Below are 14,456 nucleotides of genomic sequence, written 5' to 3'. Positions count from 1 at the left end.
AAAAACTGCATTCAAGAATAAAACTGTAAAATTTTAGACCCTGAAGTCCACTCAGTTCTACTTCTTGTTCAGCCAATCGCTCAGATGAACAAATTTGTTTACATTTGTGGGAGATAATGCTGCCTGCTTCTTGTTTACAGTGTCACCTGAAAGTGAGAACAGGCGTTCTCATGGCACTGATGTAGCCACCATCACAAGATATTTATGTGCCAGATGTGCTAAAGAGTCTTATGTTCCTTCATGCTTCAACCACTGCTACAGAAGACATGCATCCATGCTGATGACAGGTTCTGCTCGATAACGATCCAAAGCAGTGTGGACCAATGCATGTTCATTTTCATTATCTGAGTCAGATACCACCAACAGAAGGTTGATTTTCTCCTTTGGTGGTTCGGGATCTGTAGTTTCCACGTTGGAGTGTTGCTCTTTCACGACTTCTGAAAGCATGCTCCACACCTCATCAGATTTTGGAAGGCCCTTGGATTGTTAAACCTTGGGTCGAATGCTGTAGCTATCTTTAGAAATCTTACATTGGTACCTTCTTTGCATTTTATCAAATCTACAGTGAAAGTGTTCTTAAAACAAACAACATGTACTGGGTCATCATCTGAGACTACTATAACATGAAATACATGGCAGAAGGCAGATAAAACAGAAGGAGACATACTATTCTATCCCAAGAAGTTCAATCAAAATGTAATTAACATATATATATATATTTTAATAAGCATCATCAGCATGGAAGCATGTCCTTTGGAATGGTGTCTGAAGCATGAAGGGGCATATGAATGTTTAGCATATCTGGCACTTAAATACCTTGCATTGCTGGCTACAAAAGTGCCATGTGAACTGCTGCTCTCACTTTCAGTTGACATTGTAAATAAGAAGCCAGCAGCATTATCTCCTGTAAATGTAAACAAACTTGTTTGTTTTAACGATTGGCTGAACAAGTAGGACTGAGTGGACTTCTAGGCTCTAAAGTTTACATTGTTTTGTTTTTTAGTGCAGTTATGTAACAAAAAAAGTCTACATTTGTAAGTTGCACTTTCACGATAAAGACAATGCACTTCAGTACTTGTTGAGGTGAATTGAAAAATACTATTTTTTTTGTTTATCAATTTTACACTGCAAATAGTTGGAATAAAAATAATATACACTTTGATTTCAGTTATAATACAGGATAGAATATATATGAAAATGTAGAAAAACATCCAAAATATTTAAAGCATTTCAATTGGTATTCTGTTGTTTAACAGTGCAATTAAAACTGTGATTAATCGTGATTAATTTTTTTAATCGTGATTAATTTTTTTGAGTTAATCATGTGAGTTAACTGCAATTAATCGACAGCTCTAATTATCAGTCTAAATGGCTGGCTGGGAAGGGCCATTAGGGAGAACAATAGGTTTTAAAATAAGCTAATCTCCCACCAGGAAGCCTTCCTGAATTCCTGGAGTCATGGCTGTTGTGACACTGCAGGGTCATGTGACTAGATTACCTGGTACTGGACTCCATCTTGGAAAACCAGTGTTTTTCCACTGAAGGGCGTGAGAACCAAACTTGGAAACAAAGGGTTCCCATCACAAAAACCTATTTAAGGCAGAGGAGAGACATCATCATGGTTCTTCACTGACTCTCCGCCCAAAGGAGACTCTGGGAAACATCTGAGGAAAAAGGACTGAACTCGAGGGAAGTGCTAAAGCCAGGCTAGAGGGGTTTCTAGCCTGTGAAAGGAATACCTGGGTTTTTTAAGCTGCAAGCAAGGGCAGCAGGCCCCTTAAGAATCTCTGAAACCTGCTTAAACCATTATTTAGGGTGAGAAGTTGCTACTCATATCCAATCTCTTTAGTTTAAAGCTTAGATTGCGCTTTTTTTATTTGCTGATGATCTGCTTTCATCTGTTTGCTAGTCTTAGAATCCCTTAAAATCTATCTTTTGTAGTTAATAAACTTGGTTTGCTTTATCTAAAACAGTGTGTGTGGGAGTCATAACTTGGGGCAGAAAGCTGTGTATATTCCTCTCCACATTGAGGGCGGGGGCAGATTTCATAAGCTTACACTTAAATTTGAAGACGGTATATGCTGGGTTTACACTTCAGTGTGGGGGAGGGGTGTGCCTTAGGAAGTAGGAGGAGCCTTAGCTGTGCCTTCCCATGCAGAGCTGATCACAGTCTGTATGAACTCCAGCTGGGTGTGTCCCTACCTGTATGTGTGCTGGCAAAGTGCAGACTGAAGCCTGGGAGAGTGCTTGGCAGGCTGGTCACAGCAGTACAGGGTATAGGAAGCCAGGCTGGTGGGTCAGGCGGGCTCAGTGGTACCCCAGTTCCAGATGGCACCCTAGGAGGAACCCATCACAACCTCCTCCCCATCTACCGCAGTGTCCTGTGTGGGGATGAGAGAGACTGTCTCTGCTCCACTCACCCCACACTGCATCCCTCTTGTAACTAACCCCCTGTGCCCCATGCTCACCACTTGTGTATGGTTATGGCATATAGTGTACAACGTATGCCTGGTTAGGGATCATTGGAAAACTCATGATCTGCTGAATATTACACTGTTGAAATGCGTGTAACACCAGTGCATGTAGAATGGTGAGATTGTACTCTGTGTTTGTTACTAGGGTGACCATATTCCAGGTTCCCAAAAAGGACGCTGATGAGGAAGGTAGCTGGGGGAGGGTGAAGTTTTGGGTGCTGGAGGGGGTACTCACAAGGTGAGGGCAGTGTCAGGGCACTGACACAATCTCAGAATGTAGTGACAGCTGTCCCTCAGCACCTATCTGCGGGACCGCCTCCCCAGGGCTGGGAGCTGGGGTATGGGCTGTTCCCCTCCCAGTTTGACACCAGACCATTGATAACTACTGGGAGTACAGTCTTTCAGCCAGTCATGCATCCACCTTACAGTAATTTCATCTAGACCAACGAATTCCTCCCTCCTGGTCAGAACTAAGCCTAACCCGGTTGCCACAAGATACTTCCCCCACCATAAGAAAGCAGAAGTTGTCCACAACGTGTTCCCAGAACTTATTGCATGTTGGGCGCTACTTGGGTGGGCCAGGTGCCCGGTTTTCGACCAGAAAGTCCAGTCAAAAAGGGGAGCTGACGGTGTCTGGTCAGATCTAGTGACTGGACACCCAAAGTCCAGTTACTGGGAGAGCCTGGGGGGGAGAGTAAGGCAGGGCAGGGGCATAGCCTATGGGGAAGAGGTGGGCAGGGTGGGACCTCAGGGGGAAGAGATGGAGCAGGGTGGGACCTCGGGGGAAAGAGGTGGGGCAGGAAAGGTTCCAGCAGTGCTGCTGGTGTGTCTGGTTTTTAAAAATGACCAAGTTGGCCACCCAGGTAGCTAGCTGAGAGGCTGTGAAAAATATGAACAAACATACAAATATCACTTTTCACAGCAGCAGCCTTACTATCTAGCAATAAATAAATAACAATTTTGATGTGTATATGGGTAAAGGGACTGTTGGCCTCAAGATCCGTAGACTGACAATGGGCAGGGGCCAATGCTCCAGGTCAGCCTGATGGACAGGGCAGACAGGCCAATGAGGAAGTCTGGGGTCACATCCTCTCTGTAAGCTGCAGGGGCCAGAGCAGGGCAGGAGCTGCTGAGGAGAGAGCAGAGCGGTGCTGGGAGCAGAGCAGCAGCAGCCAGAGCCAGAGAGGTGCAGCCCAGGGAGCTGAGCTGGAGGCAGAGCAGCAGCAGCAGCAGTGATGAGGCAGAGGGGAGCTGGGACTGGAGCAGTCCGCAGGGCCACCCAGAGTGGGGGGCAAGTGGGGCAATTTACCCCAGGCTCCGCAGGGGCCCCCATGAGAACGGCCGAGGCTCCCGCCTCTGCCCCTCTCCCGGAGCCTCAGCGCATCCAGCAGCGTCCCTAGATTGCGCTGCAGCGTGGCTCTGGCAGGGCCTGAGCTCCGCCCCGCTCAGAGCCGCGTGGTCAGGGGGCGGGGCTGCGAGCTCCAGCGGGGTCTGAGCTTCCTCCACTCAGCCTGGAGCTCGCAGCCCACCCCCCGCCCCCTGACCATGCGGCTCTGAGCCGGGAGAAGCTCAGGCCTCACCGGAGACACGCTGCAGCAGTCGAGGGAAGCTCCTGGATGCACTGAAGTCCTGGGTGAGGAGGGAGCGGGGGGTAAGGGGCCAGGGCTGGGGAGGTTGGCTAAGGGGCAGGGAGGCCCGGGGACAGGGAGGGGCAGAGGTGAGGGGCGGTCAGGGGACAGGGAACAAGGGGGTTGGATTGTGGGCATTCCGGGGGTCTGTCAGGACTCAGCACGAGGGCGGATAGGGGTTGGGGCAGTCAGGGGACAGGGAGCAGGGGTGGGGTCCCGGGATGGTGGTTGGGGGAGGTCTCTGGGGGACGGTGAGGGGACAAGGAGCAGGATGGGACAGGAATTCTGATGGGGGCAGGCAGTCGGGGGGCAGGAAGTGAGTGGGGGTCGGACAGGGGGCAGAGCCAGGCTATTTGGGAGGCACAGCCTTCCCTACTGTAAAGTCTTTCAGCAGTTTGAGGCTTGCAGAAGAGCCAAGCTGTTAGCTTTTCCGTTAGGGCTGCCATCCTTTTCACTTCTCAAATGCCAAATTATAGTCTGTATTTAATTTCAGTGCCATAGGGAGATTCATGTCAGGGGAGGGTAGCTTCATTTAAAATTAGCCACTGGGGGAGGGATCACACGAGAAGAGCAATATCCTACACCACCTAGCTCCTTCCCAACCCTACCAAGGGAGACCCCCCTCCCCTGCATTCCCTGAGGCTCCAGAGGGGTTAATTCAATGGTTCTCAAACTTTTATACTGGTGACCCCTTTCACATAGCAAACCTCTGAGTGCGACCCCCCCCCCTTATAAATTGAAAACACTTTTTTATATATTTAACACTATTATAAATGCTGGAGGCAAAGCGGGGTTTGAGGTGGAGGCTGACAGCTCATGACTCCCAGCAATAACCTCGTGACCCCCTGTTTGAGAACCCCTGAGTTAATTTAATTTTAGCACCCTGTGTCCATTCACATGCATGTGCTATTTTGAGCATTTCCGTTTTCACAACATAGGCTCATCCCAGATTCTGGAAGAAGCTCAAATGCTCAGTTTGTGGCGTATGTACATAGTCTATACTAAAGACAAACCCACAGTGAGTGTCTCCAGTTTGTGAGGGACCCCATGGAGCCAGTCTCTAGGAAACAGATAAATGCATGGAGGTTAAGTCCATTAATGGCTATTAGCCAGGATGGGTAAGGAATGGTGTCCCTAGCCTCTGTTTGTCAGAGGGTGGAGATGGATGGCAGGAGAGAGATCATTTGATCATTACCTGTTAGGTTTACTCCCTCTGGGGCACTTGGCATTGGCCATTGTCGGTAGACAGGATACTGGGCTGGATGGATCTTTGGTTTGACCCAGTATGGCTGTTCTTATGTTCTAATCTAAATGAACCCAAAGTTATGGAGATAGACGAGAGTCAAGGAAGCCAGCAGAGTATCAGAAACCTGGAAAAAATCTCTGCCTGGATGGGCTCAGGCGTTTGGTCACAAGCTGAGGTGGTTCAAAAGTTGTGGATTTTTTTTAAGTAGAATTTTTTTATTGCTTCTTTAAACAATCAAACACAGCAAGCAGCAAATATTTGGCCACACACTTCTGAAACCCCAAACCATATTCAGGTTATGGCAGACTAATCTCAGCTTTTCAATTAAAAACCCCACAACAAATTTTGAAGGAAAGCAGACATTGTCCGTGATTTTTTTCCTGCTTTTTAAAAACCCCTAGTTTTCAATCCAGAAAAAGTTTTGACGGAAAATATTTGTCCAACCCTTTTAATGAGCTTTAGTGTCTTTTAGCACTAGCTGATGCTGAGAACCAGTGATACCTTGTAAAGAAGTTTTCTCAAAACTGGGTTTGTGCCGAGATGCAGAAGGTTTATTTTTCCCAGGGCCGCCCGTGGGTGCGGAGCAAGTGGGGCAATTTGCCAGGCCCGAGGGGCCACGAGAATATAGTATTGTATAGTATTGCCATTTTTTTATGGAAGGGCCCCTGAAATTGCTTTGCCCCAGCCCCCCTGAATCCTCTGGGCGGCCCTGGCAGTCTGGAGCTGGGTGCAGCTGAGGAGAGCGAGGGGGGATCCTGGACAAGGAACCAGCGCAGGGAGACATCTCCAGCCAAGAGGGCTTGCAGGACTTTTGTGGTTCATCCCACAGAGTGGAGATGGTTTTTCCTTTAACCTTTCCCATTTTTTCCTTATTTGTTGGTGTTTAATAAATTGTATTTGTTCTGAACTCTGTGCAATGGCCAGGGAAGAGGTCAGGTAAGCGTCCGGAGTGGAGAGAGCACCCCAGGAGTGGGGACGCTCTAGCCCCTGTCCTGAGTGATCACAACAAAATGGGGGATTGAGCCCCTCATGAATCCTGGGCCCAGCCTTGTCGGGGTTTCAGGGACTAGAGTGGAAGGGGAGTCCCGGGGGGCAGGCAGACCTCTGGGTGAAGGGAGTAGGAGCGAGGACTCAGATCCTTCTGCTATTTGATTCCAGCAGGGTGGTGTATAAGCCAGCAAAGCTCCCCACCATATCGGGATCAGTCCCCTGCTCACCTCTGTGCATATTTATTGTTTTTCCCTAAAGTTAATTAAGTATTTTAGGGGAAAATGTCAGAGCGGCCACGAGCGAGAGCTGCTGGCAACACTTTGAGGGCATCAAAAATGTGGTCATGAGAACCCCTGGGCTAGATGGTCAGGACAGGCCCTTCTAACCATAAAGTCTACAAGTGTAACAGAGGCCAGACACAGAGAGGGGAAGCGCAAACTGGCGGGTTTATCGCTAGGACCCAGGAGCAGCTGGCTGGGAGGATCACTGGGCTCCGGCCAGGTGTACCGACACATTTCGAAACCCTCCCGTTTTGCAACCAGTTGCAGTTTCTGCCGCACAACGTAACCATCTGGGCTCCTGCTCAGGACTTGCTGCCGCCTGGTCCATGGGGTTGCAAATCAGGAGGGACAGGGTTTGTGGTCAAAAACACTCACATTCTGCTTCCTCCTGGCTAATGTGCCAAATTGACCTATTGCAGGGTTCTGGGGGTTTCTGCATTTTAATTTAATTTTAAATGAAGCGTTTTAAGCATGTTAAAAAACTTATATACTTTATATACAACAATAGTTTAGTTATATATTATAGCCATAAAAAGAGACCTTCTAAAAATATTAAAATGTATTACTGGCATGCGAAACCTTAAATCAGAGAGACAGAATGAAGACTCGGCACAGCTCTTCTGAAAGGTTGCTGAACCCTGATCTTTTGGATGCTTGAGGCATGTTCTTTCACTTTTTTATGTGTGAATACGTGAATAGGGAGGTAAGGTTTGTGGGTACAGAGCACTCCCCTGACCCCAAGGTGGTAACCAGAGTGGCCCCATTCATTTTCTCCACTGGCTTCCTCCTTGATTATTTCCAATGACTTGGCTGCCTATGTCCCTGTCACTGGTCCAGGGATGGTTGCAAATCTGGAGGGAAGGTATTTGTGGTCGAAAACGCTCACGATTTGCTTCCTCCTGGCTAATGTGCAAAATTGACCTATTGGATGAGTGAGGTGAATGCTTTCACTGTTTTGTGTGTGAATACGTGAAAAGGGGAGGTAAGGTTTGTGGATACAGAGCATGCCCCAGACCCCAAGGTAATAACCAGAGTGGCCCCATTCATTTTTTTCAATGGCTTCCTCCTTGATTATTTCCAATGACTTGGCTGCCTACACACCTGTCACTGGTCCGGGGTTGGCTGTGCCCATCACTGGTCCAGGGTTGGCTGTGCCCCTGTCACTGGGCCAGGGATGGTTGCAAATCTGGAGGGATGGGGTTTGTGGTCGAAAACGCTCACGATTTGTTTCCTCCTGGCTAATGTGCCAAATTGACCTATTGGATGAGTGAGGTGCACACTTCCACTTTTTTGAGTGTGAATATGTGAATAGGGAGGTAACGTTTGTGGGTACAGAGCACTCCCCTGACCCCAAGGTGGTAACCAGAGTGGCCCCATTCATTTTCTCCACTGGCTTCCTCCTTGATTATTTCCAATGACTTGGCTGCCTATGTCCCTGTCACCAGTCCAGGGATGGCTGTGCCCCTGTCACTGGTCCAGGGATGGTTGCAAATCTGGAGGGATGGGGTTTGTGGTCGAAAACACTCACGATTTGCTTCCTCCTGGCTAATGTGCCAAATTGACCTATTGGATGAGTGAGGCGCACTCTTTCACTCGTTTGTGTGTGTGTGACATTATTGATATAAACTGGGACCATGTAGAACATAGTTTGCAACCAAGGTCCTGTAGTGGCACCAAATCTTAGGTAAAGGTGGTCATATACGGTGGCTAAGACCAGGTTATGGGTTGGTGGTTATGATTATGCTGTCTGTATCATTTTGTAGTTGAAGTTATAAGTATTGGCTCTGTACTGTCTGTATTTTGTATTTGTGCTCTGCTTCTGGGTGACACCGCAGACAAGTTGGTGTTAGCTCTGATAAGTTCGCTTGATGGCCTATTAAGGACCATCAGCTACACAATCGACCCATGGAGAGAAGGCAGATACGCTTTGTAACTGAGCAAAGTATGCAGGGACTTGTCCATGTGACTCCAGACTCCATTTTGCTGTAATGTTCCACAGTAAGGACAAAGAGGTTCTTACACCTGGAAAAGCCTATATAAGGCTAATGCCTCATCTCCATCTTGTCTTCAGTCCTGCTTCTTACCTCTGGAGGGATTTTGCTAGGAAATGAAGCTCTACACAAGGGACTAGTGACCCATCCCAGCGGGGGATGTTCTCCAGAGACTTGATTTGAACCTGCAGTTTACTCCATCACTGTTACAAGCCTGAACTAAGAACTTTGTCATTACTCTATGTAATGCCACACAAGGCCAAATTGCCCATCCAGCCTCTTATGGTTTGGGTTGATTTGGGCCAGCTGGGTCACGGCTGGTTAGAATTTGGATCCACAAACTTTTCCTGGTTTCTCCCCAACGCCATGTCGCGGTGGGCGGGAGGGGGGGGGGGCAGCCAGGCATTCAGGGCATGGGTGCCAGCTGGGCACAAGGCTGTGAAGGGACAGGATGGGAGTCAGGTCCCTTGTAGGTTGAAGCTGCAGCACAAGGTGTGAGTGGCAGCTATTTCCTAGACCACAGCAACTTGCTTAATAACTCCAGGGTGAACAGCCACAAGGAGATGAGGAAGGAAACCCACATGAAATGGCTGTGACAGCTCCCTTCCCAACCTTCCAGCCACAGGCCGGGATTGCAGAGCTCTGGCTCACTCCCCACACCACCCCGGCCACAAGCATTCCGGGCTTCCCAGCACCCACCCCAAACCCTCCTCTGAATTTCTACAGTTAGGGGGGAGCGATAGCTCAGTGGTTTGAGCATTAGCTTGCTACACCCAGCATTGTGAGCTCAATCCTTGAGGGGCCATTTAGGGATTGGGGCAAAAATCTGTCTGGGGATTGGTCCTGCTTTGAGGACCAGATGACCTCCTAAGGTCCCTTCCAACCCTGATATTCTATGATTCTGTCCACTTTCTCCTCCTGATGTCCTGCTCCAGACAGATCTCCTTGATGCCACGGGGATGGAGAGGATCCTCTAAATCATAATATATGGAGATATACCTATCTGATAGAACTGGAAGGGACCCCAAAAGATCATTAAGTCCTGCCTTCACTAGCAGGACCAAGTACTGATTTTGCCCCAGATCCATAAGTGGCCTCCTCAAGGATTGAACTCACAACCCTGGGTGTAGCAGGCCAATGCTCACTGCCCGCTCACTGCCCACTCATCTCCCCTCCATTCCCAGCTCACCCTGAGTCTGGGAGCCTATGACTGGGCTTCACAACATCTCCATAAAGCTGATCGTTGAGTAGAGGACCCCAACCCCAGCCCTAGGTGCGCCACAGAGCCCAGTGGGTGAGCCTCTGCAGGACTCAGCTACCCTGTGCCTTCCAGGGTCACTCGCCCCATGCGGATCTCTCTCTGCAGCCTCCTACCTGGAAGGGAAGTAGCCTCCAACAGCTCTTTTGTTGTAAGTGGCTTCCCAGAGGCCTGGCCAAGTCCTGGCTGCCCCTGTCCAGTGCTGAATCAGTGGAGCTTCCCCATTCATGGAGGCAGGTGCAGGGAGAGCAGATGTTTGAGCAGGGGGGTGGGAAATAATCAGCCAATCATGTGGGAACCTGTCTTCAGCATAACTCAAGGGCCAGCCCCATCCCTGGCATTGGTTGGTGAGAAGAGGTGGCGAGGGAGCCCTTGTGAATGAAGCCCCCACACCAGCCTGCATCGATGTGCCTCAGCTCTGAGCCACTGAGACCCACTACTGAGGTCCCAGGGCAGTTCAGTCTCCACAATCCATGGGTCTCTCTGGTCACAATGCCAAATGGGGTGTGGGGCGAATTAGCACCAGTGGGAGCGTGTAGGGGAGGAAGCTACGCTCCAGCCACCCACACCCTGGGATCCAGGCTGAGCCCCCAGCATCCAGCTGTACAAAGCCTGGGGGACACCCCATGAAATCACCCCCCTGCCCCCCACCTCCACCATTTCATTTCAGGCCTCTTGTAATGATGCTTTCTCCACCCAGCAAGAAGAAGCCCCCCCCTCCCCACAGCCTAGTCCTTATCGCTGGAGCCCATCTCTAGTCAAGCCCCTCTGCTGGCTCATAGACTGAGCGTTTTACTGCAGAGACGTGGGCAGCAGGCAGGCTCATGGGTGCTTAGGGCAGGGGGTGCCAGGCTACAGGACCTTTGTGGGTCGAAGCAGCAGCAGCGCAAGACCATGCAAGTCAAGGGAGGCTGCTAATGCGTGCCTCTGATATTGCCCAACCTCTCCGAAAGAGGCTGTTGTACAAAGCATTGGTTAAATATCACTAGACCCAAGGAAAACATTGCCTAAAAGCCCCAGGCACACGTCCAAAGGAAACAGATCATCACAGGCAGTTAGCTGCCCAGAAGGATGCCTCAGCATATCCTGGATCCATCCCCATGTGAATTCCAGCACCATTTGCTTCCCCGCCGGCCTGGTGAATTGGCCAGCATGCTCAGATATTGCAAAGGATCCCCAGACTGGCAATAGCCAGCGTTCTCTTCCCAGTACTGGCCTCCCCTACATGCACCGTGCTCCCCCCTCTCACACCACCTGATCCCCAAGACCCAGAGAGAATGAAAGGGGGAGACAGTTACCAGGCTGAGCAAGCATCACCTCAACCAGCTCTCTCAGCCCAGCTCTGCTGATTCCCCAAAAGCACGACCCATCACCCACTGCTATCCCAACCTGGGTTCCACCCCAACTGTCCCCCCCACCCCCTGAGCTCTGCCCATGCCCCTCAATCCCTATCCACACCACAGCCCCAGATTCTCCCACTGCCACCCCTCAGCTCTGGCAATGCACCCACATCCTGACTCCATTGTCCCAGGGCCAGCTCTATGCAGCCATTCCCCAGCCCATTCCCATCCCTGTCTCCCCTAAACTGTCCCTCCCTGGGTCCATTGATCCTTGTTTCACCACAGTCCACCTCGCCTTAGGAGTCAGTAATGCTCTGACGTGACCAGGATGTCGTCACAGTGCTGGATAGGCAATGGAAATGCCTGTGGATCCCTGGTAGGACAAGCCAAGACCCCATCACTTGCCAAGGAGGGCAGGTAACCCAAACTCTAGCATGCAGCAGGGAAACAGAAAACAAGTGTCCCTAGAGATAGATACAGGACAGGCCCAACAAGGAAAATATCAGAACACCACTGGCCATCACATACAGCCCCCAGCTAAAACCTCTCCAGCACATCATCAATGATCTACAACTCATCCTGGAAAATGATCCCTCACTCTCACAGACCCGGGAGGGCAGGCAGGCCAGTCCTCACTTACAGACAGCCCCCCAACCTGAAGCAAATACTCACCGCAACACAGAAACACTAACCCAGGAACCATTCCCTATAACAAACCTTGTTGCCTGCTCTGCCCCCATATCTACTCTAGCAACACCATCATAGGACCTAACCACATCAGCCACACCATCAGGGACTCATTCACCTGCACATCTACTAAGACGATATATGCCATCAGGGGCCAGCAATGCCCCTCTGCCATGTACATTGGCCAAACCGGATAGTCTCTATGTAAAAGAATAAATGGACACAAATCGGATATCAGGAATAGTAACATACAAAAGCCAGTAGGAGAGCACTTCAGTCTCCCTGGACATTTTATAACAGATTTAAAAGTAGCCATCCTTCAACACAAAAAACTTTAGAAACAGACTTCAAAGAGAAACTGCAGAACTAAAATTCATTTGAAAATTTAACACCATTAATTTGGGCTTGAATAGGGACTGGAAGTGGCTAGCTCATTACAAAAGCAACTTTCCCCTCTCCTGGAATTGATACCTCCCCATCAATTATTGGGAGTGGACCACATCCACCTTGATTGTATTGGCCTTGTTAACACTGGTTCTCCACTTATAAGGTAACTCCCTTCTCTTCATGTGTCAGTATATTTATGCCTGCATCTGTAATTTTCACTCCATGCATCTGAAGAAGTGGGTTTTTTATCCAAGAAAGTTTATGCGCAAATAAATCTGTTAGTCTTTAAGGTGCCACCGGACTCCTCGTGTCATCCCTGGAGCTTCTGGCCATGTGACTGGCAAGTGCAATGGGGACAGATGGAGTGGGTCACTCATCACAAGGAGGTTTGCTTTGGTAGAACATCCCATCCAGCCCATGTCCTTCCATGGGTGTTAAGAAGTAAAGATTAGACCCCCCAGCAGGTGTAATTTAAAGTAGCTCAGCTGCCTTCCATGGAGCTTCCCCAGTTGAGGGTCTGGCCATTGGATGCAGTCCTTCATCCCTCTCCTGGAGAAGGCCATCAGAAGTTGCAACTTTGTGGTGACCCATACCTGAAATGAATTTGGTAGGACTCAGTGCAGTGGCCAGGCATCCCCACCATGGAACCACCTTCGAGAGAGGCCATGGAAAATGGGCCTTGGAAACGTGAACTCCCCTTTCAAGCCCAGCTGTGGGCTCTCCAGGCTAGGGCTGAGGTACCTGGGGAGAAGAGGTGAGGCCAGCCCAGTGTCCCTGCCAGGCCAAGCTGTGGAAGACCAGGGAGCTTTGGTCTCCAGGACTCTCACCCAGTTCCTTTTACCAGTCATAGAGCCACTTCATTAAAAGCTGCCTCCCCTCCACCCCCCAGCCCTCAGATCCCAAGTGCGGAAGAGTCTGTGGCCTGGAGACAGTGCGGGGTGTGGGAGGGAGGATCCAGAGGCTGCAGTACTGATACGGTCAGGGAGGGAGAGGAGGGCGCCGAGGCTCTGGCATGTGGTGGCGGAAAAAAGAGTTTGCGAGACCGGGCCAGGAAATAGTCAGTCGCTCATTCTGGGTAAGAGAAGGAGGAATCCAGGTACCAGCCTGCCAACAGAGGGGTCATCAGCGGTCCTTTGAGCTCATAGCCACAGCGGAGCCATGCTGTCCGGAGAGGAGTCAGTTCCGGCACCTCCTTCGCTCCAGAGGACGGTCTCATTGGTGGAGCCACTGCTCTGGGATGTGGAGGCAGGGGAGGGAGGATGCATGGGCCCAAATGGGGAACATCAATTCTGCCTTTACATCATGAAGCCCAGCTGCCTCCCAGGGTGGTTCAAGGAACCGCAGCTGCCCCTGCCTGGGACATCATGCAGGGTCAGATGCATGGTGTAGATCAGCCTTTCTGCCCCAGGATCCTTTCCCAACCACTAGCTGGGTTCAGCAGGACTTAGCAGGTGCTGTGGGAGGAGAGAGAGCTCAGTGGTTTGAGCATCGGCCTGCTATATCCAGGGTTGCGTGTTCAATTCTTGAGGGGACCACCTTGGGATCTGGGGCAAAAATCAGTACTTGGTCCTGCTAGTGAAGGCATGGGGCTGGACTCAACAACCTTTCAAGGTCTCTTCCAGTTCTAGGAGATAGGACATGCCTGTTAATTTAAATCTATGATGGCTGACAGGAGTAATGGAGTCACCTCTCTGACCCACCCATGGATTGCAAACGCCTGGCTATGTATAACACCCTCTGGTGCATCCTTCTCTCTGACTCCCACTACTGCAGCCTCTGAGCACTTCCCAGGCAGCTAAAGATAGCACAGTGACAGCCTTCCTTTCTCCATTCCCAGCCCAGAGAGGAGGGAGCCAGAGTCCTTAACAGAGCTCTTCTGTATTGTCCTGCTGGAAGGCATAAATGGTCCCGTCAACCAGTTCTTTGATCTCTAGACAATTGCAGCAATATTGGAGGCTGGGGCTGCGCCAAAGAGCTAGTAGAGGCTCCATGACCTCCATTTCCTCCTTTCAGTTTTCCGATTTCCCTAGGTCAATCAGGTTCTGGCTGTGGCTGCCTGGAACATTCCTCAGAATGTGGGAATTGATTGGACATGGTGATCCAAATGCCCTCTGTCTGCTGAACAACCAGAGACCATTTTGGGTGAGTCAGGGGCTCTATTTTACTTTATCGCA

The sequence above is a fragment of the Mauremys reevesii genome, linkage group 15, assembly GCF_016161935.1.
Source record: "Mauremys reevesii isolate NIE-2019 linkage group 15, ASM1616193v1, whole genome shotgun sequence".
NCBI classification, from domain to species: Eukaryota; Metazoa; Chordata; order Testudines; family Geoemydidae; genus Mauremys; species Mauremys reevesii.
Note: the sequence above shows the minus strand (reverse complement) of the source record.